The following is a 23778-nucleotide window of genomic DNA, read 5'->3' as shown; positions in this document are numbered from 1 at the left end:
AGTGTCTATATACTCTGATGTAATCATCCTTGATAAGTGTTTTGTAAATTATTGGAAAATATGGTTTAAAATCAAAAAACGTTAAACCATAAAGGATACAAATCTGCTAAAATCTTAAGAATTTCCTACAATGCATCCTGAATGCGGTCTGCATAAAACCAGTCTGCCTTCTTTGCTCCCCAATGTTTTCCATTTCGAACTTTGGAATGTATTTTTTTCTCTAGTGGCTGAGGCGTGAAGAACAGCTGGAAAACATGTGCACTCTGTTTAAACATGCGCACAGTCCCTGATGACGCAGTTCTGCCCTGACTTTGTCTCCTGAAGTTAGGACGAGCCTGAGGGTTGTCCATATATAAATTACAAGTCATATAAAGGGCAAGGGAGAGTGCACAGGCAGACAATCCTCTTGCAATTGTATTAGTTAGGAATCAGTCGTGGGAAGGGTCTGATTTCATAAAGTTGAGGTATCTGCTCTGACAGTCAGCATCTCAGAAATAGACCGGTATCCTGTAAGAAATATATAAACTATGTATGAAATATTAATTAGACTTAAGGACACTGTATCAACACCGAAGTAGGCACATAAAGCTAAAAAAAAGAAAATAGCTTTTACTCAGCTACTCATTTTCCATATTCATAAGTATGGTCACTGGAATCATCAGGCAGGGAGGCACCAAATTATGCAGCAGGATTGACTTAATTGTGTGGCAAGAAAAGCCACATTTTAATGCGGAACCTTTTTTGATGTTATTACTTCATTATTTTTTCATTTTTATACATGGTAATACGGTCTAGGTAATCATTCCATCTCGTTAGTACCAGTTTATACAGAAATCAGCAACATAAAAGACCTCCCACTGCTCGCGAACATGGGCCATGTTTTTAGAAACGTCTGATACGCTTAGCTACAAATAATATTGTTTTAAAAAAAATCTTTTTATTGATTTTAAGAACACTATAAAAATTATATGGGGGCATCATGAGAAAAAAAGTGAGTAATAAAAAACAAATGGTCTTAGATTGCATTGCATATGTTGATAGGGATAATCTTATTTTCATCATCCCCATAAACAATTGCAGTTAAGTTATTAAAAAAGTACTTCCGATTATCAGTTTATCCTTGATATCCAGCATTGCATTTTGCAATCATTCTCATCTAAAGTATATATTTCAGATCTGAAGTAGAGTCTTCTCCAATATCACAGCCCTTCAAGTAATTTTCTCATCAGTTCTTACTCATTCATCCATACTTTTATCTGGCAGTCGTAGCCAATATTAATATCACACTGTGTATACATTTTCTTTTCATCATACAGCCTTCATTAATTCCAAAGTTATCTAACAAACGTACTAGATACCAAGTGTAATGTTTAATGTTTAATGTTTAGGGATTTCTAAAGCGCATGGCTGCCCGTAAGTGTCCCAGCGCTGATGATAGAAACAAGCGAAAACAGAAGGGGGAGAGTTACGGGTACAGCCAGGTCTTTAGAAGTTTGTGGAAGGGAAGGAGGTTGGGTTGGGCACGTAGGTCCAGAGGGGGTGAGTTCCACAATTTGGAAGTGTTGTAAGAGAAGCGCCGGCCTCCAGAACGCGCCCTCTTGATCCGGGGTGCAGGGCCGGCCCTAGGCATGTGCAAACTGTGCACCTGCACCTGCACAGGGCCGCCAAACCCCAGGGGCCGCCACGACGAGGATCCGTTCGTGGCACTGGCGGCCCCTGGCAGGATTTGGCGGCCTCCCGGCTTCTGTTATTTTTTAGGATATCTCGCGCTTCCCCTGTCTCTCTCTCCATCTCTCAGCACGTGTTGTTGTTTTCGGGGGGGGGGTCAGTCTCCAGTAGATGAAGGGGGCCCCTCAGCTGAGCTCTCCGGTAGAGACAGCTGCTGCTGTCTGCAGCCTGCTCCTCGCTCCTCGCGCTGCTGACCTTTGACTGAAGAGAAACAAAGTATCAACTTCCATTGTTTCTCTTCAGTCAAAGCCACGAGCCAGGCCCGGAAGAGGAGGGGTGGGAGCCCGAAGATAGTGCATTCTCTTCAGGGCACTATTCCTTTGAGAAGGGAGGAGGCCAGGGCTGTGAGGGGTGAGGGGTGGGGGAGGGGGGTTGTCAGGGTTTGGGGGCCTACAAGGGCTGGGGACCTCTTAATGTGATTGTGGCACCCTTAAAAAACTGCTTCCCTGCCTCCCCCTACAAGTTATCTAAAGACACAATTACAATGTTGAAGCTGGCTCTGTGTTTCCACATCAGCATTTTAAAAGCATGCTTACATTTTCTGGATGATTTTAGCCGGCTCGACTACGCATGTCTAACTTGCGAAAGTGAAAGCGATTTGCACACCCCTCTTGAGTGGGCCTCGGTAAATGTGGAGAGCTGGCATGCTGGCATGTGGCGAAGACGCAGTGTTCTGCTATGTGCTTGTGTACAGGTTGGCCCATGGGGAATTATAATTATTAGAAAGAACGCTCCAGATGCAGAAGCACTTCCTCAGCCACCAAGTTTGGGACAAGGAACGAGACAGTAAGTAAGTTTATTTTTATTGTTGAAAGGTGAAACAGAGGTCTCGGTGGAATGGGAGAACGGGCCTGCAAGTAAGGGAAGATTATCTCTGTTCAGACAGCCTGTAGGTCCTTTCTCCAACATACGTGCCTGTGTAATATAGTTTGTAATCACTGTGACATTTTTAGGAACTTTTATACATAATAGAAATTGTGTTTTCCGACAAGTCATGGTTCTTTTAAACAAAATACAATTTTAATTGCTTGCTTTATCGTAGTCCGTTTCACGCTCACCCTGACATCTGTTTAAGTCCTCCGAGTCATTTGTTATTCTCTCGGTGTACCAAGTCAACCTTCCCTCTGAGCTCGGTAAGCTGAGTTACAGTGACAATCGTTATGTACAGCACATATAGGTGTCAAAATGGCATTTGTACAAACATTAATTTTATTGTGAGAGAAAAGCATCCTCATTAAAACATGAATGCATGTGAGGGTGATGTGCTCTCTGCCCACCCTTGTTTGGGCGATATATTGTTGGTAGTTCTTAGTAATTAGTGTGTATCCTTGGCTTGGGATGGTGGCACTTTCCTTGTTTAACCAGAGTACATATGGATACTGGATGAAAACTGCAAACTGATAGTAGAGCACCTGCCATGCATTTACAAAAAATAAAAAGCTTGTCTATTAGGTCAAAATTATTTTGTTTGAAGAAAGTGATCAGCTTACGTTTTGGAGTCCAGGCGGAGGGGGAGAAGGGTGCAAGGCAGAGAGGAGAAGGGTGCAAGGCAGAGGGAAGAAGGGTGCAAGGCAGAGGGGAGAAGGGTGGAAGGCAGAGATGAGAAGGGCGCAAGGCAGAGAGGAGAAGGGTGCACGGCAGAGAGGAGAAGGGTGCAAGGTAGAGAAGGGTGCAAGTCGGAGGGGAGAAGGGTGCAAGGCAGAGGGGAGAAGGGTGCAAGGCAGAGAGGAGAAGGGTGCACGGTAGAGAAGGGTGCAAAGCAGAGAGGGAGAAGGTTGCAAGGCAGAGGGTAGAAGGTTGCAAGGCAGAGAGGAGAAGGGTGCAAGGCAGAGAGGAGAAGGGTGCAAGGCAGAGGGGAGAAGGGTGGAAGGCAGAGAGGAGAAGGGCGCAAGGCAGAGAGGAGAAGGGTGCACGGCAGAGAGGAGAAGGGTGCAAGGTAGAGAAGGGTGCAAGGCGGAGAGGAGGAGGGTGCAAGGCAGAGGGGAGAAGGGTGCAAGGCAGAGAGGAGAAGGGTGCACGGTAGAGAAGGGTGCAAAGCAGAGAGGGAGAAGGTTGCAAGGCAGTGGGTACAAGGTTGCAAGGCAGAGAGGAGAAGGGTGCAAGGCAGAGAGGAGACGGGTACAAGGCAGAGGGGAGTAGGATGCAAGGCAGAGAGGAGAAGGGTGCAAGGCGGAGGGGAGAAGGGTGCAAGGGAGAGGGGAGAAGGGTGAAAGGCAGAGAGGAGAAGGGTGCAAGGTGGAGAGGAGAAGGGTGCAAGGAAGAGGGGAGAATGGTGCAACGGGGAGGGGGAGAAGGGTGCCACGGGGAGGGGAGAAGGGTGCAAGGCAGAGAGGAGAAGGGTGCCACGGGGAGGGGAGAAGGGTGCAAGGCAGAGAGGAGAAGGGTGCAAGGCAGAGAGGAGAAGGGTGCACGGTAGAGAAGGCTGCAAGGCAGAGAGGGAGAAGGTTGCAAGGCAGAGGGTAGAAGGTTGCAAGGCAGGAAGGAGAAGGGTGCAAGGCAGAGAGGAGAAGGGTGCAAGGCAAAGAGGAGAAGGGTGCACGGCAGAGAGGAGAAGGGTGCACGGCAGAGAGGAGAAGGGTGCAAGGCAGAGAGGAGAAGGGTGCAAGGCAGAGAGGAGAAGGGTGCACGGCAGAGAGGAGTAGGGTGCACGGCAGAGGGGAGAAGGGTGCAAGGCAGAGGGGAGAAGGGTGCAAGGCAGAGAGAAGAAGGGCGCAAGGCAGAGAGGAGAAGGGTGCACGGCAGAGAGGAGAAGGGTGCAAGGTAGAGAAGGGTGCAAGGCGGAGGGGAGAAGGGTGCAAGGCAGAGGGTAGAAGGGTGCAAGGCAGAGAGGAGAAGGGTGCACGGTAGAGAAGGGTGCAAAGCAGAGAGGGAGAAGGTTGCAAGGCAGAGGGTACAAGGTTGCAAGGCAGAGAGGAGAAGGGTGCAAGGCAGAGAGGAGAAGGGTGCAAGGCAGAGGGGAGTAGGATGCAAGGCAGAGAGGAGAAGGGTGCAAGGTGGAGGGGAGAAGGGTGCAAGGCAGAGGGGAGAAGGGTGCAAGGCAGAGAGGAGAAGGGTGCAAGGTGGAGAGGAGAAGGGTGCAAAGAAGAGGGGAGAATGGTGCAACGGGGAGGGGGAGAAGGGTGCAAGGCGGAGGGGAGAAGGGTGCAAGGTGGAGAGGAGAAGGGTGCCATGGGAAGGGGAGAAGGGTGCAAGGCAGAGAGGAGAAGGGTGCAAGGCAGAGAGGGGAAGGGTGCACGGTAGAGAAGGCTGCAAGGCAGAGAGGGAGAAGGTTACAAGGCAGAGGGTAGAAGGTTGCAAGGCAGAGAGGAGAAGGGTGCAAGGCAGAGAGGAGAAGGGTGCAAGGCAGAGAGGAGAAGGGTGCACGGCAGAGAGGAGAAGGGTGCACGGCAGAGGGGAGAAGGGTGCAAGGCAGAGGGGAGAAGGGTGCAAGGCAGAGGGGAGAAGGGTGCAAGGCAGAGGGGAGAAGGGTGCAAGGCTGAGAGGAGAAGGGTGGAAGGCAGAGGGGAGAAGGGTGCAAGGCAGAGGGGAGAATGGTGCAAGGTAGAAAAGGGTGCAAGGCGGAGGTGGAGAAGGGTGCAAGGGGGAGGGGGAGAAGGGTGCAAGGGGGAGGGCGAGAAGGGTGCTGCAAGGCAGAGGGGAGAAGGGTGCAAGGGGGATGGGGATGAAGTTAAAAATGTGCCCCTCCCGGAAACATTTCTGCGGATGCCCATGGAACGCACACTACTTTGTGAGAGAGAGTGGGAGAGAGTGGAGAGAGAGAGGAGAGAGAGAGAGTGGAGAGAGAGAGGGGAGAGAGAGAGTGGAGAGAGAGAGTGGAGAGCGAGAGTAGAGAGAGAGAGTGGAGAGAGAGTGAGGGTGGAGAGAGAGGGTGGAGAGAGAGAGTGGAGAGAGAGTGGAGAAAGAGTGGAGTGAGGCAGTGGAGAGAGAGTATAGAGAGAGTGGAGAGAAAGAGTAGCGAGAGAGTAGAGAGAGAGAGAGAAAGACAGTGGAGAGAAAGTAGAGAGAGAGTGGAGAGAGAGAGTGGAGAGAGAGTGGAGAGAGAGTAGAGAGAGAGAGTGGAGGGAGAGAGGGTGGAGAGAGAGAGTGGAGAGAGACCGTGGAGAGAGAGTAGAGAGAGAGAGTGGAGAGAGAGTAGATAGAGAGAGAGTGGAGAGAGAGTGGAGCTAGACAGTGGAGAGAGAGAGAGAGAGTGGAGAGAGCATGGAGACAGTGGAGAGAGTGAGCAAGAGAGTGGAGAGAGAGAGAGTGGAGGGAGACAGTGGAGAGAGAGTGGAGAGAAAGACAGTGGAGAGAGAGTAGAGAGAGAGTGGAGAGAGAGTAGAGAGAGAGAGAGTGGAGGGAGAGAGAGTGGAGGGAGAGAGAGTGGAGAGAGAGATTGGAGAGAGAGTAGAGAGAGAGAGTGGAGAAAGAGTAGAGAGAGAGAGTGGAGAGAAAGTGGAGCTAGACAGTGGATAGAGAGTGGAGAGAGAGAGAGAAAGTGGTGAGAGAGACAGTGAAGAGAGAGAGTGGAGAGAGAGAGAGAGGGAGAGATAGAGAGAGAGAGTGGAGAGAGTGGAGCTAGACAGTGGAGAGAGAGAGAGAAAGTGGAGAGAGAGACAGTGGAGAGAGAGAGTGGAGAGTGGAGAGAGAGAGTGGAGAGAGAGAGTGGAGAGAGTGAGTGGAGAGAGAGAGTGGAGAGAGAGAGTGGAGAGAGAGAGAGAGAGAGTGGAGAGAGAGAGAGAGTGGAGAGAGGGAGAGAGAGAGTGGAGAGAGAGAGAGGAGAAAGAGAGAGGAGATAGAGAGTGGAGAGAGAGTGGAGATACAGTGGAGAGAGAGTGGAGAGAGACAGTGGAGGAGACAGTGGAGAGAGAGATAGAAGAGAGAGAGAGAGTGGAGAGAGAGAGAGTGGAGAGTGGAGAGAGAGAGAGAAGAGAGAGAGGAGAGAGAGTGCATAGAGAGTGGAGAGAGAGTGGAGGGAGAGTGGGGGGAGAGAGTGGAGGGAGACAGTGGAGGAGACAGTGCAGAGAGAGAGAGTGTGGAGAGAGTGGAGAGAGAGTGGAGAGAGAGTGGAGAGGGAGTGGAGAGAGAGTAGAAAGAGGGTGGAGAGAGTAGATAGAGGGTGGAAAGAGAGTGAGACAGAGAGTGAGAGAGACAGTGGTAGAGTGGAGAGAGAGAGTGAGAGAGTGGAGAGAGAGAGTGAGAGAGTGGAGAGAGAGAGTGGAGAGAAAGAGAGAGTGGAGAGAAAGTAGAGAGAGAGTGTGAAGGGAGAGAGGGTGGAGAGAGTGGAGAGAGAGAGAGTGGGGAGAGAGTGGGGGCAGAGTGGAGAGAGAGTAGAGAGAGTGGAGGGAGACAGTGGAGGGAGACAGTGGAGAGAGAGTGGAGAGAGAGTAGAGAGAGAGAAAGTGGAGAGAGAGACAGGGGAGAGAGAGTGGAGAGACAGTGGAGATGGAGTGGACAGAGTTGAGAGAGAAGAGAGAGAGAGAGAGAGTTGAGAGAGAGAGAGACTGACTGACTCGGAGACTGAATACTGACTGACTGAGAGACTGACTGGCTAGGAAACTGACAGAGAGAGAGAGCGATATTGGCTGACTAAGAGAGTGACTGACTGACTGACTAACAGAGAGAGAGAGACTGATTGAGAGTGAGACTGACTGGCAGAGAGAGAGAGTGACTGATGTAGAGAGATACTGACTGACTGAGGTAGAGAGATACTGACTGACAGAGAGAGAGGCAGAGACTGACTGACTGAGAGAGATAGACTGATTGACTGTGAGAGAGACTGACTGACTGAGAGAGACTGACTGACTGAGAGAGAGAGACTGACAGAGAGAGAGAGAGACTGACTGAGAGGGGGACTGACAGGGAGAGAGAGAGACTGACTGAGGTAGAGAGAGAATGACTGACTAAGAGAGACTGACTGACTGGGAGAGAGAGAGAGACTGACTGAGAGAGGCTGGCTGACTGCGAGAGAGAGAATACCTAACTGAGAGAGACTGACAGAGGGAGAGAGAGACTGTCTGGAAGACTGACTGACTGAGAGAGAGAGACTCAGAGATAGACTGACAGACAGTGAGACTGACTGAGAGAGAGACTGACTCACTGAGAGAGACTGACAGAAAGAGAGAGATAGAAAGACTGACAGAGAGAGAGAGAGACTGCGAGAGAGACTGACAGACAGAGGGACTGACAGGGAGAGAGACTGAGAGAGAGACTGACAGAGAGTGGGACTGACTGAGATAGACTGACAGAGAGTGAGAGAGAGACCGACTGACTGACAGACTGACAGTGAGAGAGAGACGGACTGACTGACAGACTGACTGACTGACAGAGACTGACTGACTGAGAGAGACTAAATGACAGAGAGAGATAGACTGACTGACTGAGAGAGAGAGAGACTGACTGACTGAGAGACTGACAGAACGAGAGAGATAGGGAGACTGACAGAGAGAGAGAGAGAGACCGACTGATGGACAGACTGACAGAGAGAGACTGAATGACAGAGAGAGATAGACTGACTGACTGAGAGAGAGAGACTGACTGACTGAAAGAGAGAGACTGACTGACTGAGAGTGACAGAGAGACTGAAAGAGAGAGACTGACTGACTGAGCGAGAGAGAGAGAGAGAGAGAGAGACTGTGATGGAATTGAGGTCACAGTGTGTATGAAGCTATGCAATGGCTCTTAAGATTACTATTGTCTACTAATAAAAATGTATTATCAAAATGTGCTCTTTGTAGTTACATCTGCTTTTGAAATACTGCATTGTCGCTTTGTCTAATGATTTAAAACAGAAATGAGAAGGAGCAGTGGATGCACTTTTTTCAAAACTGAGTGATGAGTGGGCCCGATGTTGTATATCATGACTGGAGTCTGCATCAGGAAACCCACCTAAAATTGGGCAAACTTCCCCGGCCTACTGATGGCAGGGACCCTGTAATGAATGGACCACCACCTATGATAGCCTGCGGGCAGACTAAGCCCAACCTTTAACTCCACCATCCAGTGTTACTTATAACGGCTGTATTGGTGACAGTGGCGTAACAATCGCCCCGCATCCCCTGCAGTATGGCGGGTCTCTGGCCTGAGAGCTCTAGACTGGCACGGAGAATGGGGGGCCCCCTCCATGAAGTTTGCAGGGGGGCCCCCTCAAGTTTTGTTGCCACTGACTGTGATCCGGGTAATGCATCCTGCTTTAGTGTCCAGAATCTGCTAAATGCCAGAGCCCCGGCTGCTTGAATGAATTGTGTGATTGTGGGCAATAGTTCAAAGTCTGGTAAATACTGTGAAAGCTGAGAGGCCTGGCTAAGTTTGCACTGCCCGTCATACAAGAAACCCTGCTCTCCACTGATGTGGCTCCTTTTTTTAATGCTTAGCCAAGGTATACGTAGCCCCCCCCGCAACCCCCTCACACACACAAACCCCTTTCTTTGCATAACGCTGGCACACACTTGGACAAAACTCTAGCCTTTCCACACTCTGGCATAGTATCAAGCCATGGCACGTAAAGGAGTGTTTGTCATTAAGTCGAGGGAACCTACAATAAATCAAATATTTGAAATAGAGGATGAATCATTTCCTTTTACTATTTATTGACTGTTCAGGTATCTTAGTTCATAGGATTCCACTATAAAAGGGCACCAGGTTGCACCCAGAGTACTCCAGAATTGGGGCGCTGCTAGGCGAGAGGGGAGAGGCAAATTGGCAAAATTAAATTTTATCTGTGGCTCTGAAAATCTTTCCACCAAAGATGGGAATAGCCAGAATGCTACGGCAAGGAATATTCTAAATCTCTGGATATTTGACTCATGTTCTCAATATTTTTCATATTGTTTTCCAATTCACTGCCGCATTATAGTTAAGTTCGCCGTGCAGTGTGTGGCATTGCGCCCTAATTTTCCCCAAAAGAAGCTTTGGCTATTTTCCAACCCATTTTCTGCATTTCTGGAAACTCGCAACTACTATGTGTTCATGTACAGGACCTGGTGGAAGACCCTTATCGCTCCTTCTGCATGAAATACTCGGCTCCCCCACCCACCCCACGACCCTTTTAACCTCTCTTTCAGTAAAAAAATGAAAACATTTTCCTTCATTTGTCAGCGTAGGTAAATCCACAGTTTGATATCTCAACGCCACCAAACCCTTAGTGTTACACATTTTGCCAAGAAACTCTTAATTGAATAATAGAAAACAAAATAATAATAAAAAGCAACATTTAGGCTTGGATAACGTATTCAAAGATAGACCTCCTTTAAAATTTCTATAGAAATCTGAGCTAATGGCCCTAGATTTTTTCTCTTTTGCATTACATGTTTCAAATCATGTACAGAAAAGCTCGGTGATGCAATATCAATGGGAAACTGCGCGCTATAAAAAACAAGCATTTGCAATGCAATAGGTATCGCATTATTAAAGTTTGAGCTATTGGTGTTGCATTCTTTAGCAATGCCAATAGCTAAAACTTTAATAAAGCGAGACCTATTGAATTGCAAATGCTTGTTACCAATTGCCTTTATTGTGTGCATGCCTTCTGTGGCCTCTTTTTATAAGTTTTAATACACAATGGGATTGTGCAGCAGAAGAACACTACTAGCTGTGAAGTGCTTATGCAGAACCGTTTATTGCAGCGAGCAGTGCCCGCTCTTTTCAGGGAGCGTTGTCACCAATGCAGTGCACTACAAGAACACTGCCCCTTAACTGCGTAGTCGGGTGTCTACTCTCTTTAGGAAGCCACGCCAAATCACTACTGGTGGCAGTGCACGTGCACTGATGATGTGAGCTCAAATGCACCTCGTGGTCTTGTGTCAATTTACTGCTGGGACGGCTTTATTTCACTTAAGGAAATACTGGCCATAGTAGTGCAGGGCTCAGTGTTCCTTCACAACAGGGGGCAGTGTCCGTTTACTACGAGGGGCAGTGTGAATTTATGCAGGGTGTAGTTCCAGAGTTACCGTATGCATTGTCCTAAATTGTTGACATAATACAAAATATTGACTTATACGGCCAGAAGGTGATTGTTCGGTGTTGTTGGGGTGCCAGTCCCACAGAACGTTAGAGCAGTGCCAGAGATGGTTTTTCAGTGCCAGGGGTTTTCTGTGCTATTTGCAGATGTTTCAGCCTGGTGCTCTGTCAGAGGCTGCCTAAACGCAGCAAGGTATTTTCGTCAGAAGTTACGCTTTATCTTGCCTACAGAACTTCGCAGTTTTTATGTGAAATGCCAGATTTATTTTTACTCCATAAGCACCAACCCATTTTTTTCAGTGTATACAGAATCCCGTTTGTACACAGATAATAAGATGCTTTCGAGGTTCAACAACGCAACCAACGCTGTTGGCGCATTTCGAATGTCAAAATCGATGCATATCCCATTGTAACTTTTTCTTGCAGAACGTGTTGTATGTTATTGTTCGTATGTTGCCATTTTCATGTTTTAATGCCCCACTAAAGTTGTTTAACAGAGTGGGCCTGTGGTATGCTCACTACTACCTCTTCTTGTTTTCTCTGACATTTGTCTCATTGTTTGTCTGTAAGTAAATGTCATCACCCCGAGCAACACACGCACGGCTTCAGTTGTGCTGTAAACGTGTAATCACATAGGGCCCTATTCACAGAACTAACTTAAGACAAAATCCTAAACTTACTCTTTTTGGTATTCACAGAAGTTAGGATTTTGTCTTAAGTTTGTCTTAAGACAAACTTAAGACAGACTTAAGACAGACTTAAGTTAGGATTTTGTCTTAAGTCTGTCTTAAGACAAACTTAAGACAAATTTCTAACTTCTGTGAATACCAAAAGTAGTAAGTTTAGGATTTTGTCTTAAGTTAGTTCTGTGAATCGGCCCCATAGTGCACACCTTGGTCTGAGGCTTCTCCCGAGCCAGACATAGCAGGAGCCCGGAGCGTCGCTGCCATTACCTGATCCAGACTGCACTGAATACGCGCTGCATTTACAACTCTACAGGTCGAAGTGCAGAGCAGTAAGCATGAGCGCAGGGGCGGGGGTAAAAGGTGAGGATATCGGGCGACCACTAAATTGCATTAGAACACCTGTTCTGTTGCACCGCCTTCCCTTCGCGCACTTGCGCATGCGTCGGCTGTACACTTGTATACGTCAGGGCAATTTATGATTAACGAGTCTGAAAAGAGGCTTTGCTCTCGAGAGCAGTGTTGGTTTCCTGACAAAGAGATCGGGAGAGACTGGAAGCGAGAGATAGACATGGATGACATTTTGGGGGTGCCCAGAGGAAGCACCTGCTACAGTGTGTTGCCTTTTGACCTCCACCTTGCCCTTTGGTGACCGGTCTCCTTAGCAAAGTCCTTCCCCCGTCCCCTACGTTTACCCCTCCCCCAACCACATACACACACACACCACACACATTCAGCTTATGAAGAGAGAGAGATAAGAACAGAAACTAAAGAGAGCCCATGGAGCTTTGTTTACTTTTCTGTTGTCTTCATTTCTGGCTCTTTCCATAACACCTCAAGCAGTAAATAAGAGGCCGTCGAAAGTCCAAGGTTAGACACGCCTGTGATGTCACTGGGTGTGAAAGGGAGTGACATGTCGCTTTTGTCACCCATAACATTTTGGCGAATCGATGTCCATGAGGGTCCGGACCCCCTCTTCCGGGGCCCCCACCTACGCTCCCTGCACAGGGCCACCATGAGCCTAGAGCTGGCCCTGCGGGGTGTCAGGGTCAGATGGAGGTTCGTGGATCGGAGGATTCTGGAAGTAGAATAGGGGACAATGAGGTCTTTGAGGATGGGTGGAGCTTTACCATGAAGTATTTTGTGTGTTAGGCAGAGGGCCTTGAAATGCACTCTTTCCAGTACAGGCAGCCAATGCAGTGCTCTAATGGCCGGTTTGGCCGAGCAGTGATTGTCCATCCAACTGACTATATCTCCTAGGCAGGAATGCAAATCGATGGTGGGATTTTCCTGATGGCTAAGTGATAATACAAGTTGGGTATCATCCGCGTATGTCAGTAGTTTAATTCCATATGGGGTGACAATTTTTTCGAGGGGAGACATGTACATGTTGAAGAGTGTAGGGCTCAAAGAAGAGCCCTGCGGCACTCTGCAGTGTATTGGGGTCTCTTTAGAAATGTAATTACCCTCCGCCACCTGGAAGGAGCGGCTGTGTAGAAAAGATCTTAGCCAGGATAAGGCAAGCCCTGAAATACCCAGATCCCTGAGCCGTTGGACCAGTGTACGGTGGTTGACGGTGTTGAAGGCCGCACTTAGATCCAGGAGGATCAATGCCACTGATCCTCCTGCATCGATGATCTTGCTGGCCTCTTCGACTACCGCCACCATCGCGGTCTCAGTGCCCTGACCCGGACGAAAGCCTGTCTGTGAGGGTTTAAGCAGTTCACTGGACTCAAGGTAGTTGGACAACTGGCTGTTGATAAATATACTTTACATTAATGTGTTCTTAATATCTACATGCTTAGCCTCCCAGTATCCAATGAGCCTTGGGCACAGCCATAGTAAGTGGAGGAACAATGCACCTGTATTATTGCTTTGCGAACATCTAGGGTCCCTACCAGGGTCCCGAACAGGATTTAGTTTATGTAGCATCACAGGTGTGACAGAGTGCTATAAAAAGTTTTAAAAGCTAGACTTACCTTCTATTTTTCTATTATGTAAGTGGGTGTTTCAGTGGCTGTATAGGTCAGTGAGTGGGTGTGTGAGTGACTATATGGGTTTGTGAGTTGGTGTATGGGTCTGTGAGTAGGTGTGTGAGTAACTGTATGGGGCAGTTATTGGGTGTGTGAGAATCTCTATGGGTCTGTGAGTGGGTGTGTGAATATGTTTGGAGGTCTGTGACTGATTTGTGAGTGGCTGTATGGGTCTGTGAGTGGGCATGCGATTGGCTATATGGATATGTGAATGAGTGTGTGTGTGTGGCTGTATGGATCTGTCCGTGGATGTGTGAGTGGCTGTATAGAGCTCTAAGTGGGTGTATGATTGGCTGTAAGGTTGTATAAGTGGGTTGTGAGTAGTTTTCTAGGTGTGTGAGTGGGTGTATAGGTCTGTGAGTGGGGGTGTTAGTGGTTATGTGGGTGTTTGAGTGATTGTATGGGTAAGTGGGTATGTGACTGTTTGGGTCTGTGAGTATATGTGAGAGTGGCTGAATGGGTGTGTGAGTGGTGTGCAAGTGTCAGTGTGGTTATGTCAGTAGCTGTGTGAGTGGCGCAGACCCTCCTCAAATCTTATTAAAACATAAATAACCCTTTTATATTTGCCCTACTGCCAAATAAACAAAGCAGCAATTACAATAAACTCTTAAACCACAATAAACATATAAAAATAACTACTAACCATAAAAGATAATCAGAGACTACTTTGAACAAGCTATGATTCAAACCATTCTAAAAATGTATCCCCACACAGCCATACAGGGCTGATACTATAATTTCAATCAAAGCATCCAGCAATCTGCTCTGAGTGTAGAAAATCCTAAAAAGAGCCAATTTGCCTTTGAAATAAAAAGAATAATAGCACCAGTCTATGGATCAGTCACAGAGGTACCTAACCACTACAATGTATCAATAGAAAGCCCGTTCTACCAACAAAAATATCCAACTAAGCCCCAATGGAATATTTCCCAGATACTCGGGTTGGTAGACTGCATCACTCCGGACAGAGACCTCAACCCAAATTCCAAATACATGGTGCAATGTCTATGACAGCACCTTGGCAAGTAAAGCCAAAACAAACAGCACAGCAGAAAGATGGCACAATGCCTTCCAATCCATACGAGGCAGAACCTAACCTCCAGTTTATAAATTTATAGAAGCATTAAAAAAGGTGCAGAACTACTGACAACTATGAATGAAGCAATCTGTTTACCAAAATGCACCTAAACGTAACAAACAAACCAAAATGCTGTACAACATGCTACAATTTAAAGTCAAACTGTTCATCAACAGCAAAGGAGTAGAGTACTTAGAACGTATGGCCAAAAACATATTATAAAATAAATAGTAACCTACAAAAGTCCCAAAAAACTGTCATAAAATTTAAACCAACATGGCAAATCATTTTTATATGAATAATAAACATTATATTCTATTACATCAGTCTAAAAATTAAATAAAACCCTAATGTTAAGACTGAGATAATAAATAACATATACATTGTTTACACAAAACATTTAAAGCTCACCAACCAAAAAGCTCAAAGAACAAACTCACTCCATCATGTAAAAAAATACAACACATACACCACACAATTCCAAATATAAATCACATAATATTTACAAAAACAATAAAATAAAACATTTCCCACCCAAAAGATATAAAATAAAACATTTCCTACCCAAAAGAAATAAAATGAATAAGACTTACTGCTCTGTATTTCAGATCTTTCTCTAAAATAATCAATCCATCAAAAATGGAAATAATACTATCCAAAAAGTTGCAAAAAATGCAGAAATAAACAAATCCAATAGACATCTGTTTGAAGCAATGAAAAGTACCTATGAACCATAAAAAACCCGAAAAAATATTTAAAAAAAGAAACGCTTCTGGAAATCTGGAAAAAAATGAAATACAAATATTGGTTTGTTGATTTTCTTTAAAAAAAAGAAAAGGTAATTCCCAGTGCCTATAGGACACATTCGTAGACAAAGACATGTAAAGTAAACAAGAAAACCCACCCACAAAACACATTGTAGTCCTTAAAATATATAGAGATATCACTTAATCATCCTAAAATAAGTAACATAATACAACTACTCCCACACCCTTAATACACTCAAATCCCTTAAAAAAACCATACAAAATGACTTACCTATTCTGATGAACAGCAGCAGATCTGGGGGAATAGATAAAAGCATGACACAAATAGATTATAAAATAGAAAGTAGGGGTAAAATAGATGTCCACTAAATGGAACTAAAAAAAGACGATCTCCCTATGGAAATGATCGGAAAATAATGTAAAACTTTTGAATAAATGTATGAATTTTTTTTTAAATGCATTAAACAGGTAAACATGTCACAAAATGTTGCAAAATGTGTTAAAAAACTATAAAGTATAAATTAAAAATTAGTATATTTAATTATTTATTTTATATTTGAAAAGCCGTTGTTAAAATGATGTTGAAAATATGTATCTAAAATAATTTAAGAATGTAAACAAAAAACTTTGTAAAAAAGTGGAAAATGTACAACATGCAATACAATGAAAATATAATGTACATGTTTTATTTATTAGTTAAAAAATTAAGTACAAAGTTGTATGTAGATATCTATATATACATTTTTTTAAAGTTGAAATATATGTTTGCAAATGTATAAATGTACATTTAATACATTCAAAAAATAAAATTAGAGAAATGTAATACATATCTTTATTCTATAAAAAATGCAATTAATAATATGATTTATTACAAATATACAATTGACAATGTTTTTATTTCTAAACACCTACAATAGTAAACACATTTTGGGGAAGTTGTTGGACACTAAAAGAGCGACATTTACTATTCCCACTGCAATTTAAACTAATTTGTGAAAGTTGTTGGAAATGAAAAGGGTATCATTTGCTATTTCCACCCGAACCTATACTAATTTGGTGATGGTGTTGGACACTAATAGGGTAATATTTACTATTCCCAATCCAAACTCTACCAATTTGAAGAAGGTGTTGATCATTAAAGGGTTGACAAATAAAAGTCCCACTCCAATCTATGCCAATTTGGGCAAGGTGTTGGACACTAAAAGGGTGATATTTACTATCCACTCTCCAATTGAAAGCAATTTGGGGAAGTTGTTTGACATTAAAAGGGTAGCATTTTGGGCTGCAGCAAATTCAACTTGAATGGATTCATGGTCTTGGGCACCGCATGGTACCATTCGCGCTGCTTGTACTACTGGTGCTTAATTGCAGTGCAAGCAGCTCGACATGCATCCGTGGAACTCCATGGAATCATTCAGACTTTTTATGTAACTCTGCGGAATTCCGCAAAGTGAAGCGTCACAAGTTCCGCTTACCCATACCACTATTTCCACTCAAATCTATACCAATTCGGGGAAGGCATTGGACACTCAGCTGGTGGAATTTACTATGCCGACTCCAATCTAAACCAATTTGAGGAAGGTGTTGGACACAAAAAGGGGGACATTTGCTATTACAACTCCAATCTAAACATGTTTGTGGCAGGTGTTGGGCAATAAAGGGGTAACATTTACTATTCCCACTCTAATCTATACCAATTTGAGGAAGGTGTGGTACACTAAAGGGGTGACATTTACTATTCTCACTCCAATTTACCCCTACTGGGGGAAGGTGTTAGACACTTAAGTGATGATAGCTACTATTCTCACTCCAAACTAAGTCCATTTTGAGAAGGTGTTGGACACTAAAGATGTGAAATTTACTATTTCCACTGCAATTTAAAACATTTTAAACAAGGTGCTACAAACTAAGCATTTTATATACACAATCAATACTCACACACAATTTTTTAATCTTCAAAATAAACCAACATTTACTTTAAAACACATTAACGAAATCTACAAATCTATATAGGCATATTTAAGCATGAACATATAAATAATATTTTTATCACAATTAATCATTAAAAATAGAATTTTAATCCAAAATTAACAATAAAGAAATAAAAAATAAACCAATTAAATGTATCTATATACATTTTTTTCAATCACATTAACATTTAAAAGAAAACAATTAAAATATTTTATTTGTAAAAATGTTTTGTCAAAAAATTATAAACTGTAAAACTTTAAAAAAAATCCAATTATTTACTTTAATAAATATTTTTTTAAATATATTCTATAATGTTTTAAAACATTTTGTAAGCTGATTATTTATTTTAATATTTGTTTTATTTAGTACAGCAAATGCATATTTAATTAAAATATAATTTATAATTTATTAGGACTGGCAATTTAACAAAATACATTTCTAAAATGTAACAATATTAATTTGCATATCATCAAAATAATTAAAATAAAATGTACCATAAACTTTTTGGGAAATCCCCCCACCCTCATCACCTAAAACCCAATATTCTGCTGCAATTTCTTTTTTAATTCATTATTTTTATACAACGATACAACTAAAAATACAGATTTCAAAAATGTTGTTTAATACATTATCCTACAGTAAACCCAAGTAAAAAAATAAACATATAGAATCCAACTCACTACAACAAATTAGATACTAAATAACACTTACACATTATATAATATGCAATGATGTTTTCAAAATAAGTAATATTTTAAAAAACACTTAAAACAATATTTTTACCTTCGATATTCCTATTAACAATATTTTTCACATCTCAATATTCTTGACACAATATTATTGTACCGCAGTATTTTTTCCAATATATTGTCCAAACACCTAAATTCATGCAATGAAATAATGAGCAAAATCATGCATTCATAATGAATACATGAATTGCATGAGTGGTGCAAAATCAGAGTAAGCACTGGCAATGCCAATAGCTCTTGAATTTCTGAGAATTATAGCTATTGGTGTTGGTGTTGTAAATGACAATGTATTTTACCCATGTGTTTTGTTTTGTTTTGGAGTGGATGTCTGTGGTGTGTAGTGGACTTATGTGGGCTGGATTGGAATTAGTTGTGGAATTATGTGGTGTGCAGTTAAATTATGTGGCATGGTGGAAAGATAGGGGTGAGAGCTGCATCTGAATAGACAGGAAGACAGAGAAGGATAGATAGTTTTTGCACAAAGCGCTGAATGAACACCAGACAGAGGAGCAAAAAGAGTGTGTGAGAAAGACTGACTGAGTTAGTATTAAAGGAGAGCAACAGAATAGAAAGAATTCTAGGAAGGAAAAAGGGGGACGAAGAAAGAGAAACAAGAGAGAGAGAAATAGCAAGACATTGTGTGTGTCTATGTATTTGAGAGAGAGAGAGAGGGAGAGAGAGAGAGAGAGAGAGAGAGGAATCTAGAAAGAGAATGGCTGAAACTGAGAGAGGGGGGACAGATAGTGCATGTTAGAATGAGAGTGACCACAGGAGAGATTATAAGAAATAGAGGATGAGTGCCTGGGTGAATGTTAGATAATCAGAGAATGCAGAAGACTAGAGACAGGGAATAAAAAGAGCACCAAAGAGTAAGAGGAGAAATTAAATGGTGAGAGGAAGAGTGGAAATAAATAAATACAGAAGCAAAAGAGGAAGACGAGAAAGTGCGACAGAAGAAGTTCAAAATGGAGAGAAATTACAATTTTTTACATTTTTTATAAAGCGCAGGTCTACCTCCAACAGAGTTGTCCCGGCACTAAAATGCAGATTCACAGTGAGGAGAAAGGGGAGAGCTACGGGAGGCTAAAGAGCCAGGTTTTCAGCGCTTTCCTAAATGCTGTATCTGACTTTATCTAAGAAGATGGACAGACAGGGTATTCCAAAGTGATGCAGTTCTCACTGAGAAATCTCGGCCGCCTATCATCTCCTTAAAAAAGCAGGGAATCCTGAACAGTTTCCTGTGATTAGATCTCAGAACCCGGTCTTGATGCTAGTTCTGGAGTCTATATTTCAAGTAGCCCGGGCCCCGATCTCTAGTGGCCAGTGGCGTAGCAAGGTCAGGTGGTACCCAGTGCAGAACATTTCTTGTCACCCCTGGCTTGACAAAATGGCAAAGATATGTGTTTAAAACACATATTTTTGCCATTTTGTCACCCCCCTCAGTGATGACACCCAGGGCAGCCTGCACCCACCGACCCCCTTCCCACACCACTGCTAGTGGCTCTGTACGTGATGGTGAGGGTCTTATACTCAATCCTCCTCTTAAAGGGCAGTCAGTGGAGGTGCAGGTGGGGGGAGATGTGGTGGCGGAACAGCACTTTCCTAAGAAGTCTGGTTTGCAGCATTTTGAATAATTTGCAGCTTGCGGACCAGATACACTGCTACTCCAATAAAGAGGCTATTGGAATAGTCTAGTTGGGACATGACTAATGCAAGGACCACTGTCTTCCCGCAATCAACAGTTAGGTAATGAAGGAATCTCTATAGGGCTCTCGGCTTCTAGAAGCATGACAAGGAGACTTGGCGAATTAGGGCCTTACAGGAGAAGTCATTGTCAAATTTAAACCCCAGATTTCTGGCAGAATCTACAGGGATCGGCTGAGGGTTTAACTTGGAAGGCCACCAGAGCTCAGGCAACAGGGGTGATAATTTAAATGAAGGATGAGACATCTGATTTTTCTGTGTTTAATTTTAAGCAATTTTCTGTCATCCAGGCCAAGATCGTATTCAGGCATTGCTTAAAGTTGGCAAAAGCAGCCTTGGAGTGTTCCCTGAAAGAGAACACCAAATGAGTGTCATCAGCATAGGTGACAACTCTCACTCCCCATTTCTCAACCAGAGTCATGAGGGGGGTCAAGAGCCGAGCCCTGGGGAACACCACAAACAAGGGGTTTCTGCAAAGACACTTGGGGGCGGAGAAATACCTGCTGAGAGCGGTTTTCTAAAAATGACTGGAACCAGGCCTGTTTGGTTCCCGTCACTCCCAAGTGCTTAGGTCTCTCCAAAAGAATCTGATGAGACACCGTGTCCAATGCTGCTGAGAGATCCAACAGCACAAGCATTGCAGAGCTACCCTGGTCTACCGCTTCACTTACTGTTTCAGCAACTTCCAAAAGTGCTGTCTCTGTGCTGTAGCTTGATCTGAAACCAGATTGAGAGTCATGGAGACAATTGTTAGATTCAAGGAAATTGGACAATTGCTTCTGAACTTCCTTCGCAAGAATTTTAGCTGTCGCTGGTAGAAGGAAAATAGGCCTAAAATTCTTGTGCTCTGCTGGGTCAGCGTCTGGTTTCTTAAGAATAGGCAGTAAATAGGACACTCACCACAGTGGACACTCACCGCAGTGAGGAATGACTTCCCTTCTGCCGTACCAATCAGCATGCCCCAAACAACCAGCCGCACCACAGCTGAGAAACCGCACATCCAGAGACGGCAGAAACAACACAGTGGAGCGAGCACAACCAGATTCACGGTCCCTGCCACCAGGTCCCGACCGCAATGGACCCAGCCTTACACGTTTTCCCAGTGCTGTATGTGATACACTACCAGCAAGTCATGGACCGTCACGGACACCGCCGCAGGTACGCAATTACACAACTCCGCCCAAAAATGCAACGCACAACACGAGAGCTGACATTGGGTTCATGTCCACACCAGACATGAACCCATCGACAATTGCACCCACACATGTCTCAATTGTCACAAATGCAACCCTCTGCATCTAGGCCACGCATCCACCGCAATCTTGCTGCAATGTCTCGTCACCTCACCGTAGTGGTGAAGCAGTGGCAAAACATGCGCAGAATGCAGGAAGGCAGGGCCGGCACCAGGCCTTGGCAGTGCACCCAGATCACAGGCCCACACGTCCAACCCCCACACAGTAGCACCCCCTTGAAGGGACTTGCCATGTGCCCCACCTGTGCCACCCCCTGCACATCAACCACCCAGTTGAATCCACACCCTGCACCGCACACTCTAAACAACTAGGGATGCAGCCCCAGCAGGTAGGCTTCAGATGAACACACAGCACAGAAACACATGGCCAGGGCAACCCTCACACCACACTTACACTACACAAATAGCACACAAAATGAGTCCAAGCACAAATTCAACACTCACACAAAATAGGACCAAACACCTAACTGGACACACAGACATACCCCACACAGGCACACAGCCACCTACACAGACCACATGTCACCAGCACTGTAGGACGACAAATCTGAAAGAAAAAGTGATCTGCACACCAATGGAAGGGCAAGGAGACAACCACCAAGCATATGTACACCACATGCAAGATAAAGAACATATGACAACACCCTCACCCCTTTGAACCACACATGGCTGCTACAGTGAGTCAAATTAAACCACAGCCACTCCATTTGCAACAACCATGGCAAAGTATGTATATGCCAGGAATGAAAGGAAGTCACAGAAGTCAAACAGACCCCAGCGACACATTAGCATCAAACTACTTGATAGATGAGGGCCAGCAGCACCACACACAGGGGCCATATACAAACTCCATAACTGACAAACACTAGTAGCATCCTTCACACATACCCCCCCAACCACACATGCATCACACAGCACCAGTGTCAAACACACAGAAGGGTGGCAACAATGTTCAGTCAATACATTGTCAGACAATCACAATCCCTGGGGAGCATACACAAACATCACACACTCAGGGATGCCTGAATCAATGCTGACAACAAAACAACAGCCAATCACCAATATCAACAACAACACACACAGGAGTACAACAACACAAGGACTGACCTGTGCCGCAAAAATGTAGTAAGGCAATGGGAGCACAGACAGAACAGGAGAACTCAACATCATCACTCAGCAACACTGCAGACACAACATACCCCAACAGAGACAAGAGGTTCATCATCTCTAAACAAATATGAACACAAACAGAGACCAATGGCCCTACAATGAAACACAGACAGACATACCACAGCTCCCACAAAGTCAGCATGGTGTCATACTGTACCCCCTGCATGCACACACACAATCATGACAAAAGAAAGCTCATACATGATAGGAGAAACACCCTTTGAGGCACACAAACCAGGCCCAGGAACAAGAATACCCCTAATTGCATGTGACAGACACACAAGCAATGCACACCACACGGCAATACAAATCTGGATGAATCACAACACACTAGCAAAACACACACACTCACATATAAATAGACCACACACAGAGCAACTGTCAGCTTGCAAGAGATAACACAGACCAAGCACTGCACACATTCACATCAAACACACAACAGATGCACATGCCAATACCTCAGAGTGCCCAACACAGCAGAATATCAGTCGGTGCACACCAGGCAAGGACAAGGCAGCATACACTCACAGCACTGTATGCACGACAAGCAGTATGTGCACATCAAACATACCAGTACCACACAGTTAAGAGTGACACAACATGAACACACACCACCAGCCAGCACAGCACTGACGCAACATCTCCCTCAGAAAGTGAGGCAGTCCCAAAGCAAACACACATACAGCTAATACAGCACACACATGTACAGGTCAGGAACTTGCAGGTGACAACACCACGACTAGATGACTGTGCAGCACAGACACAGAACTGCAAATGAGCAAACATGACTGAAAAACAAAACAAGTACATCACATATAACCAATTTGTCAACTGTCATCAGTGGCACATTGGTCCTGTGCACAGATCAGCACAACAAAGCATAGTGAATCAATGAACTGTGGGGAGGCACACACACTGGCAAGCCAAGTGGACAGCTGACATGAAAGTGTAGTGGTGGGCAAGACAGTAGTGGATAGGTGAGGAGTGACCCATACCAATATAGATGCAGGGCACACACACAATGGGTAGGCACACGAAGCACAGATAGGCAATGGTTTTACTCCACACCCCACATGCCACAATGGTTACATAATAGACCCAAGTAACAGCAATGCATGACAAAACACACCCACAATGTCAGTGTGGATGAGCATGGCTGCACAGTGAACACAGACAGTTACAAAACACATGGCGGATCAACAAAACACAACACTGACTTGCCAGCTACACACTCTGCATACTCACAATTGCCACAAACAACAAGTAGTCATCCCCCACAAGTGCAAGGACACTCCAACACTCTGTATAGTGCACAACCTACAACTCACACATGTGCACACAGTCACAAGCACAGGACTGACCACACAAACAACAGGAACACAACTCCAGGGTGACACGTGTGCATTTCACATTGCAGGGGCACACACACACCAACACCAATAACAAAGTCACCCCTTCACACTGCACACCACATGACCACCAAGTACAAAAATTGAAAGTAAAGCATGTGACAATGATGCCTGGACATCACTAGATGAGCATACACCAACACTGCTGAGCACACATCAAGAAAGCACACACAGATATTATTTCCCTGACCTGCCAGCCTGCAATATTGTGTATTGAATCCCACTCCGTACTGGACCTGCATACAGACATGACATGTGTCCAATATAGACTAGTTGACCAACGAGCGAGCATTGCAA

The 23778-nt window shown here is 44.6% G+C and overlaps 1 protein-coding gene across 1 annotated transcript in view; it reads left to right on the top strand.

Moving 5' to 3' along the window:
* LOC147679025 (solute carrier family 2, facilitated glucose transporter member 11-like) overlaps positions 1-23778 on the top strand; it is a 617202-nt gene that overhangs the window by 273445 nt on the left and 319979 nt on the right. The gene's annotated exons all lie outside the window — the stretch shown is intronic.

Source organism: Lissotriton vulgaris, chromosome 11 (assembly GCF_964263255.1).
Source record: "Lissotriton vulgaris chromosome 11, aLisVul1.2, whole genome shotgun sequence".
Classification (NCBI taxonomy): Eukaryota; Metazoa; Chordata; class Amphibia; order Caudata; family Salamandridae; genus Lissotriton; species Lissotriton vulgaris.
Note: the sequence above shows the minus strand (reverse complement) of the source record. Positions and strands in the feature narration are given on the sequence as shown.